This window comes from Ranitomeya imitator, chromosome 1, assembly GCF_032444005.1.
Source record: "Ranitomeya imitator isolate aRanImi1 chromosome 1, aRanImi1.pri, whole genome shotgun sequence".
In the NCBI taxonomy this organism is placed as follows: Eukaryota; Metazoa; Chordata; class Amphibia; order Anura; family Dendrobatidae; genus Ranitomeya; species Ranitomeya imitator.
Genome location: NC_091282.1, coordinates 229,904,923 through 229,930,043, shown reverse-complemented (window position 1 = coordinate 229,930,043; position 25,121 = coordinate 229,904,923).

Below are 25,121 nucleotides of genomic sequence, written 5' to 3'. Positions count from 1 at the left end.
AGCCTGAAGATTGAAGCTCAGGAAAGGCAACCTGGAGAACACCTTGGAGCGGAAGAATCAGTTTGTAGACCACAACGAAACTTGTGGCCCCAATGCAGTTTTATAATTCTGACAGGCTGAAAAGCAGCCTTTTTTTTTTAAAGAGGAGAACAGCTGTATTAAGTGGCGCAGACAGACACTGCTAGTAGGCCTTACACCACAAAGTTGGCTCACTGCAGGTTGAAAAAAGGGTACATGGGTACACGGTCGGCATTGGTGTGCTCAGCGGAGGACAAATGGAAGGATGGACGGCAGACAGACTTAGTAGGCCTACAATAAAGAAAGTAGGCTTCATGCACTTTTAAATAAGTTCCAGGGGTACACAGGCAGCATTGGTGTGGTCAGCGGAGGACTATTGGAAGGAGGGACTGCAGACAGGCTTAGTAGTCCTAAAATAGAAAAAATTAGGCTCAATGCAGTTCGAATTATCTTGCAGGGGTACACAGGCAGCATTGGTTTGTTCAGCGGAGGACAATTGGAAGGAGTGTCTGACACAGTTAGTACTCCCCAAAAATAAATAGACGTCAATGTCTCTCCAAACAACTAAACAAAAAAAAAAAGGGTGGCATACTTAGGTACAGAGGTGGGTTCGTCTGCTGAGTTTCAGACATAGTAATTTGGCGCCGCTAAGTATTTACTGGTGTCAATATAGGACACTGACCCTGACTATTTTAACTAGCATCATACATGTCAACAAACTGGTATTGTCAGTGCCAGGCATTGAAGGATGTCAGCACATAGACTAATCATTGGTGGAGCTGTGAGAGATAATTTTGCAAGTGGTAGAGCACTGTTTGAGCTGGGGTGGGGGAAACTCTCTTGTGGCCGGCTGTACAGGCCAAGGGCCCTTCATGTTACAACGGTGTGTCTGACGTTGGTTGGTTGCGCGCCCCCACCGCCAGAGACACTTTATTGTACTATGAGGGACCCAGTGGCAGTGCCGTCGGCCAAAAGCGGGCACACCCACCTCTTCAGACAAACGGCACTCTCACGGGTGCTTGCACCAAGTGGCAAGACCACGGCCCCGTGGGGGGGAGTTAGCGCATTTAGGGAGGTGTAAACATGTCGTATGCTGGACAAACAGCTGCTGCAAATTAAGAGATTGGAACAGTCAGTAAGACCAGTCCACAAGCAAGACCTTTTTATAGGAAAGCTAGGTGTCAGCCGGGAAAGGTGGGGCAAAATAATTAGAAATCCATGAGTGATTCATTTTAATGAAGGTTAGATCATCAACATTTTGGGTGGCCAGACGAGTCCTTTTTTCGGTCAATATTGAACCAGCAGCACTGAATACTCTTTCTGATAGCACACTAGCTGCTGGGCAAGCAAGCTCCTGCAATGCATATTCTGCCAATTCAGGCCAGGTGTCTATTTTGGATGCCCAGTAATCAAATGGGAATGACGTTTGAGGGAGAACATCGATAAGGGATGAAAAATAGTTAGTAACCATACTGGACAAATGTTGTCTTCTGTCACTTTGAATTGATGCTGCAGTACCTGTCCTGTCTGCGGTCATTGCGAAATCACTCCACAACCTGGTCAGAAAACCCCTCTGTCCAACGCCACTTCTGATTTGTGCAACTCTAACACCTCTGCCCTGTTGCCCCCTGCAGCTCGTGTGAGAACCATCACCGGCGCTGTCTGCTGGGAATGCCTGAATCAAACGGTCTACCAGAGTTGCTTGTTTGGTTGCTAATATTTGTTCGAGCTTATCCTTTATAGCGAGGATCAAGGAGGCAGGCCAACCAGTAATCGTCATCGGTCATAATTTTATTAATGCGTGGGTCCTTTTTGAGGATACGTAAGGCATAATCTGCCATGTGGGCCAAACTTCCAGTTGTCAAATCTGCGGTTGTGCTGGGATGAGGGGCAGTTTCAGGCAAATCTACGTCACTTGTCTCCCTCAAAAAACCTGAACCCGGCCTTGCAACGCCACCAGTTTCTATTGGCCCCGGAGAAGCTTCCTCATTCAAAAAATACTCATCCCCATCATCCTCCTCATCCTCCTCCTCTTCACCCGCTACCTCGTCCTGTAGATTGCCCTGACCAGACAATGGCTGACTGTCATCAAGGCTTTCCTCTTCCTCGGCTGCAGACGCCTGCTCGTTTATGTGCGTCAAACTTTGCATCAGCAGACGCATTAGGGGGATGCTCATGCTTATTATGGCGTTGTCTGCACTAACCAGCCGTATGCATTCCTCAAAACACTGAAGGACTTGACACAGGTCTTGTACCTTCGACCACTGCACACCTGACAACTCCATGTCTGCCATCCAACTGCCTGCCCGTGTATGTGTATCCTTCCACAAATACATAACAGCACGCCTCTGTTCACACAGTCTTGAAGTATGTGCAGTGTGGAGTTCCACCTTGTTGCAACGTCGATGATTAGGCGATGCTGGGGAAGGTTCAAAGACCGCTGATGGTTCTGCATACGGCTGGAGTGTACGGGCGAACGGCGGATATGCGTGCAAAGTCTGTGCACTTTGAGGAGCAGGTCAGGTAACCCCGGATAACTTTTCAAGAAGCACTGCACCACCAGGTTTAAGGTGTGAGCCAGGCAAGGAATGTGTTTCAGTTGGGAAAGGGCTATGGCTGTAATAAAATTCCTTCCGTTATCACTCACTACCTTGCCTGCCTCAAGATGTACACTGCCCAGCCATGACTGAGTTTCTTGCTGCAAGAACTCGGACAGAACTTCCGCGGTGTCTCTGTTGTCGCCCAAACACTTCATTGCCTATACAGCCTGCTGACGCTTGCCACTAGCTGTCCCATAATGGGACACCTCGTGTGCAACAGTGGCAGCTGCGGATGGAGTGCTCATGCGACTGCGGTCTGTGGACGAGCTCTCGCTTCTGCAGGAGGATGAGGAGGAGGAGGAGGGGGGGCGAACGCCTACAGCCAATTGTTTCCTAGACCGTGGGCTAGGCAGAAATGTCCCAATATTGCTGTCCCCTGTGGACCCTGCATCCACCACATTATCCCAGTGTGCCGTGATGGACACGTAACGTCCCTGGCCATGCCTACTGGTCCATGCATCTGTTGTCAGGTGCACCTTTGTACTCACAGATTGCCTGAGTGCGGTCTTTTACATGCTGGTGGAGGGCTAGGATGGCTTTTCTTGAAAAGAAGTGTCGACTGGGTAGCTCGTAGCGTGGTTCAGCGTAGTCCATCAGGGCTTTGAAAGCTTTGCTTTCAACTAACCGGTAGGGCATCATCTCTAATGAGATTAGTCTAGCAATGTGGGCGTTCAAACCCTGTGTACGCGGATGCGAGGATGAGTACTTCCTTTTCCTAACGAGAGTCTCATGTAGGGTGAGCTGGACTGGAGAGCTGCAGATCGTGGAACTAGCGGGGGAGCCGGTGGACATGGCAAACTGAGAGAGGGTTGGAGATGGTATTCTTGCTGGTGCCCTAGATGAAGTGTTTCCCACTACGAAACTGGTGATTCCCTGACTGCTTTGGCCTGGCGACGAAATCTGCACATTTACTGCAGGTGGTGCGGGAAATGGTGGGCTTACAGTGAGGGAAGGGATGTAGCGTTGCTTACTAGCTTCATTGGCCGAGGGTGCTACAACCTTAAGGGACGTTTGGTAGTGAGTCCAGGCTTGCAAATGCATGGTGGTTAAATGTCTACGCATGCAACTTGTATTTAGACTTTTAAGATTCTGACCTGTGCTTAAGGTAGTTGAACATTTTTGACAGATGACTTTGCGCTGATCATTTGGATGTTGTTTAAAAAAATGCCAAACTGCACTCTTTCTACTATCGGATACCTTTTCAGGCATTGCAGACTGAGCTTCTTTAACCGGATGGCCACGCTGTCCTACAACTGGTTTTGGTTTTGCCATATGTTTTTGGCCAGATACGGGCCTGGCAGATGGAACCTGTTGCGATGTTGATGCCTTCTGCGGCTCCTCCTCCTCCGCTTCAGAGCTACTGCCGCCTGCACCCTGTTCCCCCAATGGCTGCCAATCGGGGTCAAAAACTGGGTCATCTATGACCTCCTCTTCTATCTTGTGTGCAACTTCGTCTGTGTCACCGTGTAAGCCGATGGTATAGCGTTCGTGACGGGGCACCATAGTCTCATCAGGGTCTTATTTTGGATCAGTACACTGCGAGGGCAATGTTCTGGTCTGAGTCAAAGGAACAGCATAGTAATCTGGCTGTGGCTGTGCATCTGTGCACTCCATGTCCGATTCAACTTGTAATGGGCATGGCCTGTTAACTGTTTCACTTTCTAACCCAGGAACGGTATGTGTAAAGAGCTCCATGGAGTAACCCGTTGTGTCGCCTGATGCATCCTTCTCTGTTGTTCTTGCTGAAAAAGACAAGGAAGCGACTTGTCCCTGACTGTGAACATCCACTAACGTCGCGCTGCTTTTACATTTAGCAGTTTCAGAAGAGGAGGCGAAAGAGCTAGAGGCTGAGTCAGCAAGGAAAGCCAAAACTTGTTCTTGCTGCTCCGGCTTTAAAAGCGGTTTTCCTACTACCAGAAAAGGGAGCGTTCGAGGCCTTGTGTAGCCAGACGACAAAACTGGGTCAACAACTCGAGACTTAGGTGCTATATTGCTTTTCCCACGACCACCTGATGCTCCACCACCACTACCATCATTACCAGCTGGCAATGACCGCCCACGGCCACGACCTCTTCCACCAGACTTCCTCATTGTTTGAAAAACGTAACCAAACTAACGGTATTTGTTACTGTAAAACCAGTTACAAGGTGAACTCAAACTTCTGTTGGATTTATATATCCCTTTATAGGTGGGTGAGACTGCAGGGAAAATCAGTCTCAATGTATAACAGTACACAGCTTCAGTGGCAGACAGATATGCCACTAACAGGACTGACGCTGATGCAGACACTAACAATTAAAATCTCCCCCTTTTTATTTTTTCTGGGAGAATATTGAAGAAATGTGGCCCACTCTTATACAGTATATGTTCTGTGGCACAAAATTAGAGACAGATGCCACACAGCACTGGCACTGAGGCAGAATTGCCAATCTTAATCTCCCACTATTTGTTTTTTTCCAGGGAGAATTTAAAAGAAATCTGGCCCAGTATTACACACTAGGTTTAATGTGGCACAAAATTAGAGACAGGTGGCACACACAGGAATGGCACCGAAGCAGTAATGGCAATCTTAATCTCCCACGATTTTTTTTTTCCGGGAGAATGTAAAAGAAATCTGGCCCCGTGTTACACACTAGGTTTAATGTGGCGCAAAATTTGAGACAGGTGGCAAACACAGCACTGGCAATGAGGCAGAAATGCCAATCTTAATCTCCCACTATTTTTATTTTTTTCAGGGAGAATTGAAAAGATATCTGGCCCAGTATTACACACTAGGTTTAATGTGGCACAAAATTTGAGACAGGTGGCACACACAGGAGTGGCACTGAAGCAGAAATGCCAATCTTAATCTCCCACTATTTTTATTTTTTCAGGGAGAATTGAAAAGAAATCTGGCCCAGTATTACACACTAGGTTTAATGTGGCACCAAATTAGAGACAGATGCCACACAGAGCACTGGCACTGAGGCAAAATTGCCAATCTTAATCTCCCACTATTTTTTTTTTTATTTATGGGAGAATTGGCAAGAAATCAGGCCCACTGTTAGACTGTATGTTTTCTGTGTCAGAAAATGAGACACAGATGCCACACACAGGACTGCCACTGATACAGATTTGCCAATTTTAATCTGCACCTTTTTTTTTTCCTTCAGGGAGACTAGTGAATACATCTGGGCCACTGTATTAGAGTATATTTTCTGTGGCAGCAAGTGGCTTGAAGAGATATAATGAAACAAAAAAAAAAGGGACTGTCCTACAATTACTATCTCCCTGCAGTAGTCTCAGCAATGTATTGTTAGGACTGGCGGAACGCACCAAGAAAGATGTAATAGATGCGTTTGCAGTCCGGGGTCCTCCGTGCAGGTGAAAACCTGCTGCTAGTAAATGGCAGCGTAATATGGCGGTGGAAGTGAACCCGGTAAAGCCACAGGTCCGCAATACCGCACTAAAGAGTGCAAGCAAGGAGTCAGCGAACACAACCCCAAGACACAGGATTGAAGTCCGATTAGACCACTTGCTGACACAACACCGCAACTGGGTGTGTTAGGCAACTATAGTAATTAGAGCACCGAAGTGCGAACTGTGCCGTGCTGGCAGACACCACTAAGAACCCAGACGTGGGTCAGGAAGCGCACTACTGGCGCGTGGCGCCGCACTGGCGGTCACAGCAATAGACCCTGATACGTGTGTGACACGTTGAGTGGTTAGTCGGGCGCTAGATAGCAGCCATACACCATACGCGAACAGTCATACAATAGGGTAGGGGTATTTAATGAACGACTTGCACTCACAACAAACACACGTATACAATTGTACACTAGCGCATGGCCGTGTGGTCATGCGCAGTTTATATAGTTGCAGCAGCGGAAGTAGCTACAGAAGTTTTGCCCTTTCAGGACCTGCCAAGAGGACCAATGGGATGTGCTGCAGTGCCTGAGCATGTGTGTCATGATCCCAATGGCAGGGGATCACAAAAGGACAAGCACAAAAACAAAACAAGCTCTAGGGTGATGGAACCTGAGCTGACCGCGATCCTGAACATAAACACCCAACTAGCAGTAGCCGGGGAACGTGCCTACGATGATTCCTAGACGTCTCGCGCCAGCCGAAGGATTAACTTCCCCTATTAGAAGAAACACAGACCTCACTTGCCTCCAGAGAAACACCCCACAGAAATAGCAGCCCCCCACATGTAATAACGGTGAAATGAGAGGAAAGCACATACGTAGTTATGAAAATAGAATCAGCAAAAATGAGGCCCGCTAAAGCTAGATAGCAGAGGATACAAACGTGAACTGCGCGGTCAGCGAAAAACCCTTCAAAAAACCATCCTGAAATTACTTGAACTCATGTGCCAACTCATGGAACATGAGGAGTAATTTCAGCCCACTAGAGCAACCAGCAGCAAGGAATCACATATCAGCAAGCTGGACTAAGACAAAAATAAAGCAAAACGTGGAACAAGAAAATCAAAACTTAGCTTGTCCTGAAGATAACAGACGCAGGGAGCAGAGGTAAAAAGACACGCTGATTACATTGATAGCCGGCGAGGAAATGACAAAAAGGCCAGGTTAAATAGGAAACTCCCATAACCTGATGGAACAGGTGGACACCAGAGACCGCAGAGAACACAAGTCACCCAGTACCATCAGTAACCACCAGAGGGAGCCCAAAAACAGAACCCACAACAGTACCCCCCCTTGAGGAGGGGTCACCGAACCCTCACGAGAACCACCAGGGCGACCAGGATGAGCCCTATGAAAAGCACGGACCAAATCGGCAGCATGAACATCAGAGGCAATCACCCAAGAATTATCCTCCTGACCATAACCCTTCCACTTGACCAAATACTGGAGTTTCCGTCTGGAAACACGAGAATCCAAGATCTTCTCCACAACATACTCCAATTCACCCTCCACCAGCACCGGAGCAGGAGGCTCAAGCGAAGGAACAACAGGTACCTCATACTTCCGCAACAACGACCGATGGAACACATTATGAATAGCAAACGATGCCGGGAGATCCAAACGAAACGACACAGGGTTAAGAATTTCCAAGATCCTATAGGGACCGATGAACCGAGGCTTGAACTTAGGAGAAGAGACCTTCATAGGAACAAAACGAGAAGACAACCACACCAAGTCCCCAACAAGAAGTCGAGGACCCACGCGGCGACGGCGATTAGCAAACTGCTGAGCCCTCTCCTGGAACAACTTCAAATTGTCCACCACATGACTCCAAATCCGATGCAACCTATCCACCACCATGTCCACTCCAGGACAATCAGAAGGCTCTACCTGACCAGAGGAAAAACGAGGATGAAACCCCGAATTACAAAAGAAAGGAGAAACCAAGGTAGCAGAACTAGCCCGATTATTAAGGGCAAACTCGGCAAGCGGCAAAAAGGAAACCCAGTCATCTTGATCAGCAGAAACAAAACACCTTAAATAAGTTTCTAAAGTCTGATTAGTTCGTTCCGTCTGGCCATTCGTCTGGGGATGGAATGCAGACGAAAAGGACAAATCAATGCCCATCTTAGCACAGAACGTCCGCCAAAATCTAGACACAAACTGGGATCCCCTGTCAGAAACGATGTTCTCCGGAATGCCATGCAAACGGACCACGTTTTGAAAAAACAGAGGGACCAACTCAGAGGAGGAAGGTAACTTAGGCAAGGGTACCAGATGAACCATCTTAGAAAAGCGGTCACACACAACCCATATGACGGACATTTTTTGAGAGACAGGGAGATCCGAAATAAAGTCCATGGAAATGTGCGTCCAAGGCCTCTTCGGGATAGGCAAAGGTGACAACAATCCACTGGCTCGAGAACAGCAAGGCTTAGCCCGAGCGCAAACTCCACAAGACTGCACGAAAGAACGCACATCCCTCGACAAGGAAGGCCACCAAAAAGACCTGGCCACCAAGTCTCTAGTACCAAATATTCCAGGATGACCTGCCAACACAGAAGAATGGACCTCGGAGATGACTCTACTGGTCCAATTATCCGGAACAAACAGTCTTTCCGGCGGACAACGATCAGGTTTATCCGCCTGAAACTCCTGCAAAGCACGTCGCAAGTCTGGGGAGACAGCCGACAAAATCACCCCATCCCTAAGGATACCAGTGGGCTCAGAATTTCCAGGGGAGTCAGGCACAAAACTCCTAGAAAGAGCATCCGCCTTCACATTCTTTGAACCTGGCAGGTATGAAACCACAAAATTGAAACGGGAGAAAAACAGTGACCAACGAGCCTGTCTAGGATTCAGACGCTTGGCAGACTCAAGGTACATCAAATTTTTGTGATCAGTCAAGACCAGCACACGATGTCTAGCACCCTCAAGCCAATGACGCCACTCCTCAAATGCCCACTTCATGGCCAAAAGCTCCCGATTACCAACATCATAATTCCGTTCAGCGGGCGAAAATTTTCTAGAAAAGAACGCACATGGCTTCATCACTGAGCCATCGGAGCTTCTCTGTGACAAAACCGCCCCCGCTCCGATCTCGGAAGCATCAACCTCAACCTGAAAAGGAAGCGACGTATCTGGCTGACGCAACACAGGAGCAGAAGAAAACCGGCGCTTAAGTTCCTGAAAGGCCTCCACAGCCGCAGGAGACCAATCAGTAACATCAGCACCCTTCTTAGTCAAATCCGTCAAAGGCTTAACAACACTAGAAAAATTAGTTATGAAGCAATGATAAAAATTAGCAAAGCCCAAGAACTTCTGTAGACTCTTAAGCGATGTAGGCTGCGTCCAGTCACAAATAGCCTGAACCTTGACGGGATCCATCTCAATAGTAGAAGGGGGAAAAATATACCCCAAAAAGGAAATCTTCTGGACTCCAAAGAGACATTTAGAACCCTTTACAAACAAAGAATTGGCCCGCAGGACCTGAAACACCTTCCTGACCTGCTGAACATGAGACTCCCAGTCATCAGAAAAAACCAAAACATCATCCAAATACACGATAATAAATTTATCCAGATATTCACGGAAAATATCGTGCATAAAAGACTGGAAGACAGAAGGAGCATTAGAAAGTCCAAAAGGCATCACCAAATACTCGAAATGGCCCTCAGGCGTATTAAATGCGGTTTTCCACTCATCACCCTGCCTTATCCGCACAAGATTATACGCACCCCGAAGATCAATCTTAGTGAACCATTTAGCCCCCTTAATGCCAGCGAACAAATCAGTCAACAATGGCAAAGGATACTGATATTTGACTGTAATCTTATTCAAAAGACGATAATCTATGCAAGGCCTCAAGGAACCATCTTTTTTGGCCACGAAAAAAAAACCTGCTCCCAAAGGGGACGAAGATGGACGGATATGTCCCTTTTCCAAGGACTCCTTAACATAATTCCGCATAGCAGTATGCTCTGGCACTGACAGATTGAACAAACGACCTTTAGGGAATTTACTGCCAGGAATCAAATTTATAGCACAATCGCAATCCCTGTGAGGAGGAAGCGAACTGAGCTTAGGCTCCTCAAAAACCTCCCTATAATCAGACAAAAATACCGGAACCTCAGAAGGAGTAGATGAAGCGATAGAAATCGGAGATGCATCATCATGAACCCCCTGACATCCCCAGCTTAACACAGACATTGTTTTCCAGTCCAGGACTGGGTTATGAGTTTGTAACCATGGTAGACCAAGCACTAAGACATCATGTAAATTATACAGTACCAGGAAGCGAATCACCTCCTGATGAACGGGAGTCATACGCATGGTCACTTGTGTCCAGTACTGAGGTTTATTCATAGCCAAAGGTGTAGAGTCAATTCCTTTCAAAGGAATAGGAACTTTCAGAGGTTCCAGACTAAACCCACAGCGATTGGCAAATGACCAATCCATAAGACTCAGGGCAGCGCCTGAATCCACATAGGCATCGACGGAAATGGATGATAATGAACAAATCAGAGTCACAGACAGAATGAACTTAGACTGTAAAGTACCAATGGCAACAGACTTATCAACCTTTTTTGTGTGTTTAGAGCATGCTGATATAACATGAGCTGAATCACCACAATAAAAACACAATCCATTTTTCTGCCTATAATTTTGCCGTTCACTTCTGGACTGAATTCTATCACATTGCATTATCTCAGGTGCCTGTTCAGAAGACACCGCCAAATGGTGCACAGGTTTGCGCTCCCGTAAACGCCGATCAATCTGAATAGCCATAGTCATGGACTCATTCAGACCTGTAGGCGCTGGGAACCCCACCATAACATCTTTAATGGCCTCAGAAAGGCCATCTCTAAATTTTGCAGCCAGAGCGCACTCATTCCACTGAGTAAGCACCGACCATTTCCGAAATTTCTGACAATATATTTCTGCTTCATCTTGCCCCTGAGAGAGAGCCAATAAAGCTTTTTCAGCCTGAATCTCTAGGTTAGGTTCCTCATAGAGCAAACCCAATGCCAGAAAAAACGCATCCACAATGAGCAACGCAGGATCCCCTGGTGCCAATGCAAATGCCCAATTCTGAGGGTCACCCCGCAGGAAAGATATAACAATCTTGACCTGCTGAGCAGGGTCTCCAGAGGAGCGAGATTTCAAAGAAAGAAACAACTTGCAATTGTTCCTAAAATTCAGAAAACTAGATCTATCTCCAGAAAAAAACTCTGGGATAGAAATTCTAGGTTCAGACATAGGCGTATGTACAACAAAATTTTGTATATTTTGAACCTTAGCAGCAAGATTATTCAGGCTGGAAGCCAAACTCTGGACGTCCATGATAAACAGCTGAGGTCAGAGCCATTCAAGGATTAAGAGGAGGAAAAAAAACAGCCAAGCTGCAATTAAGGCTAGGCAGCAAACACTGAGGAGGGGGAAAAAAAAAAAAAAAAAAAAAAACTTCCTCATACTACTTTTCCTCCTACTTCAGCCAAAACGATGACCAATTTTTTATGGCCGGCTATACTGTCATGATCTTAATGGCAGGGGATCACAAAAGGACAAGCACAAAAACAAAACAAGCTCTAGGGTGATGGAACCTGAGCTGACCGCGATCCTGAACCTAAACACACAACTAGCAGTAGCCGGGGAACGTGCCTACGATGATTCCTAGACGTCTCGCGCCAGCCGAAGGATTAACTTCCCCTATTAGAAGAAACACAGACCTCACTTGCCTCCAGAGAAACACCCCACAGAAATAGCAGCCCCCCACATGTAATAACGGTGAAATGAGAGGAAAGCACATACGTAGTTATGAAAATAGAATCAGCAAAAATGAGGCCCGCTAAAGCTAGATAGCAGAGGATACAAAAGTGAACTGCGCGGTCAGCGAAAAACCCTTCAAAAAACCATCCTGAAATTACTTGAACTCATGTGCCAACTCATGGAACATGAGGAGTAATTTCAGCCCACTAGAGCAACCAGCAGCAAGGAATCACATATCAGCAAGCTGGACTAAGACAAAAATAAAGCAAAACGTGGAACAGGAAAATCAAAACTTAGCTTGTCCTGAAGATAACAGACGCAGGGAGCAGAGGTAAAAAGACACGCTGATTACATTGATAGCCGGCGAGGAAATGACAAAAAGGCCAGGTTAAATAGGAAACTCCCATAACCTGATGGAACAGGTGGACACCAGAGACCGCAGAGAACACAAGTCACCCAGTACCATCAGTAACCACCAGAGGGAGCCCAAAAACAGAACCCACAACACATGTGACCCTCGATCTCCAACGGGAGATCTTGCCATGGGCATGCTCAGTGTGTGCAAATAAGGACTTAGTCCCAGAGAAGCCCGCTCGCTGCTGCCCAGCACTGGCTTTAATGGCAAAACCTGGAGAAGCAACAGCAAGCCTAAGCACCGAGTGAGACTGAGCCAGACGCAAGGACCGTCGTCTCTGCTGAGCAGGTTTACCTGCGGCAGGAGAGGAATGGGAGACAACAGCAGAAGCGGCCCGAGATTCCCCCTGTGCAGAAGCGGGAACTCGATCCCTAACATTACCCCCCCTCCTAGGGCCCCCCCTCCTTGGGCCTCGCTACGTTCGAAGGCAGCAATGAGCTGCGGAGCCCGAATGTGCTCAGCAGGCTCCCAGGATCTATCCTCAGGACCGTAACCCCTCCAGTCCACCAAATAAATTTTTTTGCCACGAACCACCTTGTACCCCAAGATAGCGTTTACCTCGTAATCGTCCGTAGACGAACCCGACGTCCCAGTAGATGACTCAGAAAACCGGGACATGTACACGGGCTTAAGGAGGGACACATGAAAGGTGTCGGTGATACCTAGGCGTGGAGGAAGGGCCAGACGGTAAACCACAGGATTAACCTGTTCGAGGACCTTAAAAGGACCTAAGTAGCGAGGTGCGAACTTAGTAGACTCAACTCGCAGCCTGATGTTACGGGCGGAGAGCCACACTAAGTCGCCAGGAGCAAAGGTTGGAGCGGGGCGCCGATGTGCGTCGGCGGAGGACCTCATTCTCTCCTTGGAAGCCCGAATGGCATCCTGAGTGCGATCCCAAATGTCCCGTGCCTCCACAGCCCAGTCTGCCACCCTGGAATCGGCGGAAGACACAGGCATGGGCACAGGTACCCGCGGATGCTGACCATAGTTAAGGAGGAATGGGGTCTGTCCAGTGGAGTCAGCTACAGCATTGTTAAGAGCAAACTCCGCCCACGGTAGCAAAGATGCCCAGTCATCTTGCCTAGCAGAGACAAAATGTCGCAGATATGTGACCAAGGTCTGGTTGGCTCTCTCCACCAACCCATTCGTCTCGGGATGATATGCCGAAGAGAGATTTAACTCAATACTGAGAAGACGACAAAGCTCTCTCCAGAACCGAGACGCAAACTGGGGACCCCGGTCACTGACAATTTTGTCTGGCATACCGTGAAGGCGGAAGATGTGTTTAATAAACAACGCTGCCAAGGCCCGTGCAGAAGGTAGCCGAGGAAGCGGCACCAAATGCACCATTTTAGAAAAATGGTCGGTGATTACCCAAATGATGGTACAGCCACGAGACTTGGGCAAACCCACCACAAAGTCCATCCCGACCATCTCCCAGGGCCTGTCTGCCACCGGCAGAGGATATAACAATCCAGCTGGCCGTTGACGAGGAGACTTATTTTTGGCACAGGAGACACATGCCCGGACATAGTCTCCAACATCACGAACCATATGCGGCCACCAGTACATTCTCGCCAGCAACTCAGATGTCCTCTTTGCCCCAAAGTGTCCACCCACTCTGGACAAATGAGCCCAAGAGAGAACCTCCGGTCGCAAATTGATGGGAACAAAAGTCTTGCCCGGAGGCACAGACTCTAGCGAAACCGGAGCTACGGTTCTCAGACTCTCTGAAGGGACAATAAGCCGAGGCTCCTCTTCCTCCTCCTCAGTTGACACAAGGGAGCGAGAGAGAGCGTCAGCACGAATGTTCTTCTCCCCGGCGAGATAATGGAGAGTGAAGTGGAACCGGGAGAAAAACAAGGATCATCTAGCCTGACGAGAATTCAGCCGCTGGGCTGTACGCAAATAGACCAATTTTTTGTGGTCCGTGAAGACTTGGAAGGGAAACCGAGCACCTTCCAAAAGATGTCTCCACTCCGAAAAGGCCAACTTCATTGCTAGCAACTCCCTGTCCCCGATGGAGTAATTTCTCTCCGCTGGTGTGAAGGTCTTTGAGAAGAAGAAGCATGGATGCTTCCGACCTTGAGCATCCTTTTGATAGAGGACTGCTCCAGCACCAACGGATGAGGCATCCACCTCCATAAGGAATGGCTTATCCACATCGGGACGATGTAAGATGGGAGCGCTAGCAAAATGGGACTTTATAGAAGTGAAGGCCTTGGAGACCTCTTCCGACCACAATTTGGGATTCGCTCCCTTCTTGGTGAGGGATACCAAGGGAGCTACCAAAGTTGAGAAGTGGGGGATGAACTGGCGATAGTAATTTATGAACCCCATAAAGCGCTGCACCGCTTTAAAAGAATGGGGTTCCTGCCAGTCCATCACAGCCTGTAGTTTGCCAGGATCCATAGCCAATCCCTGGGCCGAGATGATATAGCCCAGGAAAGGTAAGGACTCCTGCTCAAACACACACTTCTCCAACTTAGCATAAAGGGAATTCGCCCGTAGGAGTTCAAAGACTCTGCCAACATCTCTCCGGTGGGAGTCAATATCTGGAGAGAAGATGAGGATATCATCCAGATAGACTACAACCGAGGTGGAAAGCATATCACGGAAGATATCGTTGACAAAGTCCTGAAAAACGGCTGGGGCATTACAGAGCCCGAAGGGCATCACCAGATACTCATAGTGCCCATCCCTGGTATTAAAAGCCGTTTTCCATTTGTCCCCCTCACGGATGCGAATCAGGTTGTAGGCACCCTGCAGATCTAGTTTGGTAAAAACCTTCGCTCCCCTTAGCCTGTCAAAGAGCTCAGATATCAGGGGCAACGGGTACTTATTTTTAATGGTGATAGCATTAAGACCCCTGTAATCGATGCAAGGACGTAATTCCCCGTTCTTCTTCTGTACGAAGAAGAATCCCGCCCCTGCAGGAGACACTGACTTCCTAATGAACCCTCTTGCCAAATTCTCCTGAATATATTGAGACATAGCCTTCGTCTCTGGGAGGGAGAGGGGATATACCCTTCCCCGAGGAGGTTCAGCTCCAGGCAAGAGGTCAATAGGACAGGCGTAGGGGCGATGAGGCGGTAGAGTCTCAGCAGCCTTTTTAGAGAATACTTCAGCATAGCACCAATAGCACTTGGGAAGAGAAGAAAGGTCTGCGGGTACCTCGGTAGTAGAAACCTGTACACACTCACTCACACACCTGCCCATACAAGACTTACTCCAACCCAATATTCTCCCTGAGGACCACTCAATATGTGGGGAGTGGAAATGGAGCCAGGTTATTCCCAGCAAAATCTCATCCACTCCCTCGGGAAGAACAAGAAGGGAAATAATCTCCTGGTGGGAAGGGGACATGGACAGCGAGAATGGAACTGTCTGGTGTGTGATTTGCAGTGGAAGTGTCGCCCCATTCACAACTCTTACTGTAACAGGTTTGGCGAGCATGACTAGTGGTATAGCGTGGCGCAGAGCAAAAGCAGAGGACATGAAGTTTCCCTCTGCTCCTGAATCCACACAAAGCTCGACTGATAGAGTGGAGGAGCCTAACAGGATTGTCCCTTTAAAGGACAGTTTGGAGGAAAATGCAGCTGTGTCTAGTGAACCTCCCCCAATGGTTACTAGAAGCGATCGTTTCCCGACCGCCGTGATCATTTATTGGCGTAATGTCCTAGTTGATGACAGTTTTTACAAACCATGAGTACTCGAGCGGCCTGAGACTTAGGTCCCGCTCGAAAAACCTCCATGGCCTCATGGGAGTCGGACGCCAAGACAGGAGATTCTAGAGGTTTGGCGAAAGTGGGAGCCAGCCGAAACCTCTGCCTACACTGGGTCCGCTCTAACCTCCGCTCGTGAAAACGGAGGTCGATGTGGGTAGATACAGAAATAAGCTCCTCCAGTGTGGCGGGTATCTCCCTGGTGGCCAAGGCGTCCTTCACGTGGTCTGCCAGTCCCCTCCAGAACACCGGAATAAGAACTTTGTCTGGCCACTCTAACTCTGAAGCTAGAGTCCGGAACTGGATGGCAAACTGGCTGACCACGGACGAGCCCTGAGTAATAGTCAACAACTGGAGCGCGGTATCGTGGGTAACACGAGGTCCTAAAAAGACCTGCTTCAGAGCGTCCAGGAAGAGAGGAGCACTCTGTACCACACGATCATCTCGCTCCCAAAGTGGCGTTGCCCACTCCAACGCCCTGCCCGACAAGAGAGATAGAATAAATCCAACTCTCGCCCGTTCCGTAGGGAAACGTGACGCCAGGAGCTCAAGGTGTATGGAGCACTGGCTCACGAATCCGCGACATAGTTTACTGTCGCCAGCAAACTTGTCAGGAAGCGGGAGACGGGATAAAGTCGGAGCAGGGGTGGCAGCGGACAAACTGGCTGCGGCTACACTTGCAGCTTGAACAGCGACAGCAGTGACATCCACAGCTGAGGTTGAACGCTCAAGAGCCGCCAACCTTCCCTCCAGCTGCTGGATGTACCGCTGTAAACGCTGATCGTCCGCCATTTACTAGCCAGACCCTGGCGCTAGTGTTCTGTTAGGACTGGCGGAACGCACCAAGAAAGATGTAATAGATGCGTTCGCAGTCCGGGGTCCTCCGTGCAGGTGAAAACCTGCTGCTAGTAAATGGCAGCATAATATGGCGGTGGAAGTGAACCCGGTAAAGCCACAGGTCTGCAATACCGCACTAAAGAGTGCAAGGAAGGAGTCAGCGAACACAACCCCAAGACACAGGATTGAAGTCCGATTAGACCACTTGCTGACACAACACCGCAACTGGGTGTGTTAGGCAACTATAGTAATTAGAGCACTGAAGTGCGAACTGTGCCGTGCTGGCAGACACCACTAAGAACCCAGACGTGGGTCAGGAAGCGCACTACTGGCACGTGGCGCCGCACTGGCGGTCACAGCAATAGACGCTGATACGTGTGTGACACGTTGAGTGGTTAGTCGGGCGCTAGATAGCAGCCATACACCATACGCGAACAGTTATACAATAGGGTAGGGGTATTTAATGAACGACTTGCACTCACAACAAACACACGTATACAATTGTACACTAGCACATGGCCGTGCGGTCATGCGCAGTTTATATAAATGCAGCAGCGGAAGTAGCTACAGAAGTTTTGCCCTTTCAGGACCTGCCAAGAGGACCAATGGGATGTGCTGCAGTGCCTGACCATGTGACCCTCGATCTCCAACGGGAGATCTTGCCCTGGGCATGCTCAGTGTGTGCAAATAAGGACTTAGTCCCAGAGAAGCCCGCTCGCTGCTGCCCAGCACTGGCTTTAATGGCAAAAGCTGGAGAAGCAACAGCAAGCCTAAGCACCGAGTGAGACTGAGCCAGACGCAAGGACCGTCGTCTCTGCTGAGCAGGTTTACCTGCGGCAGGAGAGGAATGGGAGACCGCAGCAGAAGCGGCCCGAGATTCCCCCTGAGCAGAAGCGGGAACTCGACCCCTAACATGTATGGCAGGCAGCAATAACAAGGAGTGGACTGCTGCACAAAAAAGTCAAAAGTGTGGACAAACAAACAAGAAAGCTGTGCAGAAAGGAAGGAGCAACAGGATTTGTGCTTTGAAAAAAGCAGTTGGTTTGCACAGCGGTGTACAAACAGCAATGCAGCTATCAGGGAGCCTTCTAGGGCAGCCCAATGAGCTACAGCGCTGAGGAAAAAAAAATGTAGCCTCCACTGTCCCTGCTAAGAAAAGGTGGTGTTGGACAGTGGAAATCGCTACAGCACAAGCAGTTTGGGGGTTAATGTACCCTGCCTAACGCTATGCCTGCTTCTGACGAAGCGGCAGCAACCTCTCCCTATGCTCAGATCAGCAGCAGTAAGATGGCGGTCGGCGGGAACGCCCCTTAATAGACCTTGTGACGCCGCAGAAAGCAAGCCAATCTGTTGTGAATTCTGTGGCCAAGCTCCCCCCCTGTGGTCGTGAGTGGTACTTCGGCTGGTTCTGTCTATGAGCTTCCTTTGGTGGATGAGAGTGGTACTGCGGCTTCTGAGTTTCCTTCCTCAGGTGATGAGGTTAAGTCGTTAGGTGCTGCTCTATTTAACTCCACCTAGTGCTTTGATCCTGGCCTCCAGTCAATGTTCTAGTATTGGTCTTGCTTTCTCCTGGATCGTTCCTGTGGCCTGTCTATCCTGCATAAGCTAAGTTTTGCTTGTTATTTTTGTTTGCTATTTTTTCTGTCCAGCTTGCTATATTGGTTTTTCTTGCTTGCTGGAAGCTCTGGGACGCAGAGGGAGCACCTCCGTACCGTTAGTCGGTGCGGAGGGTCTTTTTGCCCCCTCTGCGTGGTTGTTTGTAGGTTTTTGTGCTGACCGCAAAGCTACCTTTCCTATCCTCAGTCTGTTCAGTAAGTCGGGGCTCACTTTGCTAAATCTATTTCATCTCTGCGTTTGTATTTTCATCTCAACTCACAGTCATTATATGTGGGGGGCTGCCTTTTCCTTTGGGGTATTTCTCTGAGGCAAGCTAGGCTTATTTTTCTTTCTTAGGGCTAGCTAGTTTCTCAGGCTGTGCTCGAGGCACATAGGACTGGTCAGGAGCACTCCACGGCTACCTCTAGTGTGGTTGGATAGGATTAGGGATTGCAGTCAGCAGAGTTCCCACGTCCCAGAGCTCGTCCTATGTTTTTGGTAATTGTCAGGTCACTTGGTGTGCTCTGAACTTCAAGGTCCATTGTGGTTCTGAATTACCTGTTCACAACAGTACTGGAGGCCCAAAGACTAATGCTTCTCAATAGAGGGAAAAGAGAAGTTCTGAGACCATTTTTTTTTCTTTGCACTTTGTTCTGTCTTTCTTTTCCCCTTTACATTAGGGTGGTTCAGAACACAGGTGTGGACATGGACATTCAGGGTCTGTTCTCTTTGATGGATAATCTCGCTATAAATGTACAGAATATTCAAGATTTAGTGGTTCAGAATCCTATGTTAGAACCTAAAATTCCTATTCCTGAGTTATTTTCTGGAGATAGAGCTAAGTTTTTGAATTTTAAAAATAATTGCAAACTATTTCTGGCTTTGAAACCCCGCTCCTCTGGTGACCCAGTTCAACAAGTTAAGATCATTATTTCTTTATTACGTGGCGACCCTCAAGACTGGGCATTTTCCCTTGCGCCAAGAGATCCTGCATTATGTAATATTGATGTGTTTTTTCTGGCGCTCGGATTGCTGTACGATGAACCTAATTCAGTGGATCAGGCAGAGAAAAATTTGCTGGCTCTGTGTCAGGGTCAGGATGAGATAGAGATTTATTGTCAGAAGTTTAGAAAGTGGTCCGTGTTCACTCAATGGAATGAATGTGCGCTGGCAGCTATTTTCAGAAAGGGTCTCTCTGAAGCCCTTAAAGATGTCATGGTGGGATTTCCTATGCCTGCTGGTCTGAATGAGTCTATGACTTTGGCCATTCAGATCGGTCGACGCTTGCGTGAGCGTAAATCTGTGCACCATTTGGCAGTATTATCTGAGCATAAACCTGAGCCTATGCAGTGCGATAGGACTTTGACCAGAGCTGAAAGGCAAGAACACAGACGTCAGAATGGGCTGTGTTTCTACTGTGGTGATTCCACTCATGCTATCTCCGATTGTCCTAAGCGCACTAAGCGGTTCGCTAGGTCTGCCACCATTGGTACGGTACAGTCGAAATTTCTTTTGTCCGTTACTTTGATCTGCTCTTTGTCTTCCTATTCTGTCATGGAATTTGTGGATTCAGGCGCTGCCCTGAATTTGATGGACTTGGAGTTTGCTAGGCGCTGTGGGTTTGTCTTGGAGCCCTTGCAGTGTCCTATTCCATTGAGAGGAATTGATGCTACGCCTTTGGCCAAGAATAAGCCTCAGTATTGGACCCAGCTGACCATGTGCATGGCTCCTGCGCACCAGGAGGATATTCGCTTTCTGGTGTTGCATAATCTGCATGATGTGGTCGTGTTGGGGTTGCCATGGCTACACGTCCATAACCCAGTATTAGATTGGAAATCAATGTCTGTGTCCAGCTGGGGTTGTCAGGGGGTACATGGTGATGTTCCATTTCTGTCTATCTCATCATCCACCCCTTCTGAGGACCCAGAGTTCTTGTCTGATTACCGGGATGTATTCGATGATCCCAAGTCCAATGCCCTACCTCCGCATAGGGATTGTGATTGTGCTATCGATTTGATTCCTGGTAGTAAGTTTCCTAAGGGTCGACTGTTTAATTTATCTGTACCTGAGCACGCCGCTATGCGGAGTTACGTGAAGGAGTCTTTGGAGAAGGGTCATATTTGCCCGTCATCGTCGCCATTGGGAGCGGGGGGTTTTTTTGTGGCCAAGAAGGATGGTTCGCTGAGACCTTGTATTGATTACCACCTTCTAAATAAAATTACGGTCAAGTTTCAGTACCCCTTGCCGCTGCTGTCTGATTTGTTTGCTCGGATTAAGGGGGCTAGTTGGTTCACCAAGATAGATCTTCGTGGTGCATATAATCTTGTGCGTATTAAACGGGGCGATGAATGGAAAACAGCATTTAATATGCCCGAAGGCCATTTTGAGTACCTGGTTATGCCATTCGGGCTTTCTAATGCTCCATCAGTGTTTCAGTCCTTTATGCATGACATCTTCCGAGAGTACCTGGATAAATTCCTGATTGTGTATTTGGATGATATTTTGGTCTTTTCGGATGATTGGGAGTCTCATGTGAAGCAGGTCAGAATGGTGTTCCAGGTCCTGCGTGCTAATTCTTTGTTTGTGAAGGGGTCAAAGTGTCTCTTTGGTGTTCAGAAGGTTTCATTTTTGGGGTTCATTTTTTCTCCTTCTACTATCGAGATGGACCCTGTTAAAGTTCAGGCCATTTATGATTGGACTCAGCCAACATCTCTGAAGAGTCTGCAGAAGTTCCTGGGCTTTGCTAATTTTTATCGTCGCTTCATCAATAATTTTTCTAGTATTGCTAAACCGTTGACTGATTTAACCAGGAAGGGTGCTGATGTGGTCAATTGGTCTTCTGCTGCTGTGGAAGCTTTTCAGGAGTTGAAGCGTCGTTTTTCTTCTGCCCCTGTGTTGTGCCAACCAGATGTTTCGCTTCCGTTCCAGGTCGAGGTTGATGCTTCTGAAATTGGAGCAGGGGCTGTTTTGTCGCAGAGAAGTTCTGATTGCTCGGTGATGAAACCATGCGCCTTCTTTTCCAGGAAATTTTCGCCTGCTGAGCGAAATTATGATGTTGGCAATCGAGAGTTGCTAGCCATGAAGTGGGCATTCGAGGAGTGGCGTCATTGGCTTGAAGGAGCTAAGCATTGCGTGGTGGTCTTGACTGATCACAAGAACTTGACTTATCTCGAGTCTGCCAAACGGTTGAATCCTAGACAGGCTCGTTGGTCGCTGTTTTTCTCCCGTTTTGACTTTGTGGTTTCGTACCTTCCGGGCTCTAAAAATGTGAAGGCGGATGCCCTGTCTAGGAGTTTTGTGCCCGATTCTCCGGGTTTGCCTGAGCCGGCGGGTGTTCTCAAAGAGGGGGTAATTTTGTCTGCCATCTCCCCTGATTTGCGGCGGGTGCTGCAAAAATTTCAGGCTAATAGACCTGACCGTTGCCCAGCGGAGAAACTGTTTGTCCCTGATAAGTGGACGAATAAAGTTATCTCTGAGGTTCATTGTTCGGTGTTGGCTGGTCATCCTGGAATCTTTGGTACCAGAGATTTGGTGGCTAGATCCTTTTGGTGGCCGTCTCTGTCGCGGGATGTGCGTTCTTTCGTGCAGTCCTGTGGGATTTGTGCTCGGGCTAAGCCCTGCTGTTCTCGTGCCAGTGGGTTGCTTTTGCCCTTGCCGGTCCCGAAGAGGCCTTGGACACATATCTCTATGGATTTTATTTTGGATCTCCCCGTCTCTCAAAGAATGTCGGTCATTTGGGTGGTTTGTGATCGCTTCTCTAAGATGGTCCATTTGGTGCCCTTGTCTAAATTGCCTTCCTCCTCTGATTTGGTGCCATTGTTTTTCCAGCATGTGGTTCGTTTACATGGCATTCCAGAGAACATCGTTTCTGACAGAGGTTCCCAGTTTGTTTCGAGGTTTTGGCGAGCCTTTTGAGCTAGGATGGGCATTGATTTGTCTTTTTCCTCGGCTTTCCATCCTCAGACAAATGGCCAGACTGAACGAACCAATCAGACCTTGGAAACATATCTGAGATGTTTTGTTTCTGCTGATCAGGATGATTGGGTGTCCTTTTTGCCTTTGGCTGAGTTCGCCCTTAATAATCGGGCCAGCTCGGCTACTTTGGTTTCGCCGTTTTTCTGCAATTCTGGGTTCCACCCTCGTTTCTCTTCAGGGCAGGTTGAGTCTTCGGACTGTCCTGGTGTGGATACTGTGGTGGATAGGTTGCAGCAGATTTGGACTCATGTAGTGGACAATTTGACTTTGTCCCAGGAGAAGGCTCAACGTTTCGCTAACCGCAGGCGCTGTGTGGGTCCCCGACTTCGTGTTGGGGATTTGGTTTGGTTGTCATCTCGTTATATTCCTATGAAGGTTTCCTCTCCTAAGTTTAAGCCTCGTTTCATTGGTCCATATAGGATTTCTGAGGTTCTTAATCCTGTGTCTTTTCGTTTGACTCTTCCAGCTTCTTTTTCCATCCATAACGTGTTCCATAGGTCATTGTTGCGGAGATACGTGGCACCTGTGGTTCCATCTATTGATCCTCCTGCTCCGGTTTTGGTTGAAGGGGAGTTGGAGTATATAGTGGAGAAGATTTTGGATTCTCGTGTTTCGAGACGGAAACTCCAGTATCTGGTTAAGTGGAAAGGTTATGGTCAGGAAGATAATTCCTGGGTCTTTGCCTCTGATGTCCATGCTGCCGATCTGGTTCGTGCCTTTCATGTGGCTCATCCTGGTCGGCCTGGGGGCTCTGGTGAGGGTTCGGTGACCCCTCCTCAAGGGGGGGTACTGTTGTGAATTCTGTGGCCAAGCTCCCCCCTGTGGTCGTGAGTGGTACTTCGGCTGGTTCTGTCAATGAGCTTCCTTTGGTGGATGAGAGTGGTACTGCGGCTTCTGAGTTTCCTTCCTCAGGTGATGAGGTTAAGTCGTTAGGTGCTGCTCTATTTAACTCCACCTAGTGCTTTGATCCTGGCCTCCAGTCAATGTTCTAGTATTGGTCTTGCTTTCTCCTGGATCGTTCCTGTGGCCTGTCTATCCTGCATAAGCTAAGTTTTGCTTGTATTATTTTTGTTTGCTATTTTTTCTGTCCAGCTTGCTATATTGGTTTTTCTTGCTTGCTGGAAGCTCTGGGACGCAGAGGGAGCACCTCCGTACCGTTATTCGGTGCGGAGGGTCTTTTTGCCCCCTCTGCGTGGTTGTTTGTAGGGTTTTGTGTTGACCGCAAAGCAATCTTTCCTATCTTCGGTCTGTTCAGTAAGTTGGGCCTCACTTTGCTAAATCTATTTCATCTCTGCGTTTGTATTTTCATCTCAACTCACAGTCATTATATGTGGGGGGCTGCCTTTTCCTTTGGGGTATTTCTCTGAGGCAAGCTAGGCTTATTTTTCTTTCTTAGGGCTAGCTAGTTTCTCAGGCTGTGCTCGAGGCACATAGGACTGGTCAGGAGCGCTCCACGGCTACCTCTAGTGTGGTTGGATAGGATTAGGGATTGCGGTCAGCAGAGTTCCCACGTCCCAGAGGTCGTCATATGTTTTTGGTAATTGTCAGGTCACTTGGTGTGCTCTGAACTTCAAGGTCCATTGTGGTTCTGAATTACCTGTTCACAACACCAATCACTGCAATGCCCTTCTCTAAGATGGTGGGGACTGAGACCTATGTCATCACGCTGCCCACACTCTGCGTCCACCTTCATTGGCTGAGAAATGGCGCTTTTCGCGTCATTGAAACGCGACTTTGGCGCGAAAGTCGCGTACCGCATGGCCGACCCCACACAGTGATCGGGTCAGGTTTCATGAAACCCGACTTTGCCAAAAGTTGGCGACTTTTGAAAATGACCGATCCGTTTCGCTCAACCCTACTCTTAACAAATAAGTGTCAAAGCAGAGCTAACTAGGTATTTCTCATGTGGGATGTAGCCTGGATGGAGAAATCAAAGCTCCCATGTAAACAATAGAGACGGCATCGCGCCAGAAAGATACTCAGCTGAATCTGAGGTGAAACAGGATGGAGCCAGAAGGCTAAAAGGCTGTAATAGCGCTGCAGATCCGCATGTCATGAATGACCAGCATATAGCGAGGAGGGGGTGTCAGGAAAAGACCCCACGCGTATCGCCGCCACAGCAGCTTCGTCAGGGGAAGTAAGTTATGTGGTGAGTAACTCACGCATAAGTAGAGGCTGTAATCATCTTAATGGCATACCGATGTGCCGCTCATTTGAGGGAGGTGGAGGGCGGAAGTGTCGTACCGGCCGCAAGTAGAAGGAAGCAGGGCGGAAGTGACGGAGGTCTCCATGGAGAAGAGTTGGTGCATGCGCAAACACGGCTCAGGGATTGAGCCGCGTTGCGCCTGCGCCGGGCACAGATAGCCCATAGAATGAAGACAGAGTACCGGAGTATGTGAAACAAGGGGCGTATGGTAAAACCAAGTATAAGAGGTAATGCACATACACAAAAATGACAATGTGTGGCCCCTGAAACACCTGCATGAGGGAAAAAGTAGATGTTAAGCACACAAAACAAGGTACAAAGGCAACATGGAAAACAGCTCCAGCAAAAAACTCCCGTGCATCAAAACGGAAAGTATGAAAGCTCAATGGTGAAGTAGCCATAAGTCCATGTGCCATGGACATAGAAGGAGATGACCGTAGGATACATAAAAATCTGTCCATATATAGACATAGTTTCTAGATAGGCACTTCATGCCAACAAGTTCATGGGACTTAGGTCCTGATATCCCCCATTATAGTGCCTGTGGAGAGAGTTTGTTCTTCATATATGCTC